Raw genomic sequence first — 648 nt, forward strand, 5'->3', positions numbered from 1 at the left:
CTTTTACACATAGGTAAAATAAAAATGAATTAGGAAATCATTATTAGTAAGACATAATTCAATAAAAAACTATTGAGCATATCTATCAACATGTACATATATATATATATACATACATATATACATTTACCCTAATTAGTATTTCACTGAGATACAATGACTGTGGATTTCCCACGAGTAATCCAAAACTGTTTTTAATATTCTTGCTCTCTTCGGAGCTATGGCCATTTGATCTGTATTGACCAGCAATTCATAGAGCACTGAAGGCTTCATGAGGGTTAAGATGGAGAATGAGGTAGAGAGGCAGACAGAATACATAGATAAGAAAACAGAATTTTAATCGTTTTATAATTTTTCTGCTCTTTATTCTCAGAATGTATACCTCCTAACTGATTCCCACCTTCTTCGCTAGTCATGTGGTTTGAGGTTCCATGTTTGTGTCTGCAGGATTGAGACAGTGTGAGTATAGTCTGTGTTCTTTGGTTGGATTTATTCATTTATTTATTGCTTTTAATGAATGGTTCCATGTCCATTGATTCCCTCTGAAGAGCAGCTATAGCCAATTGCATATGTCATGCTTTGAAACACAATGTTTAATACAGTTTGACCAAATTAAGAGTGTGCTTTGAGAGCGAGTATCATCGCTGC

At 34.1% G+C, this 648-nt stretch overlaps 1 long non-coding RNA gene across 15 annotated transcripts in view; it reads left to right on the forward strand.

The window, feature by feature from the left end:
* The window catches only part of LOC116079626, a 68679-nt gene that overhangs the window by 57636 nt on the left and 10395 nt on the right, over positions 1-648 (forward strand). For all 15 annotated transcript variants that reach the window (XR_004114079.1, XR_004114081.1, XR_004114078.1 and 12 more), the window contains one exon: positions 374-459. This is a non-coding gene — a long non-coding RNA (uncharacterized LOC116079626). The remainder of the gene's footprint in view (positions 1-373; positions 460-648) is intronic.

The sequence above is a fragment of the Mastomys coucha genome, unplaced genomic scaffold, assembly GCF_008632895.1.
Source record: "Mastomys coucha isolate ucsf_1 unplaced genomic scaffold, UCSF_Mcou_1 pScaffold6, whole genome shotgun sequence".
Classification (NCBI taxonomy): domain Eukaryota; kingdom Metazoa; phylum Chordata; class Mammalia; order Rodentia; family Muridae; genus Mastomys; species Mastomys coucha.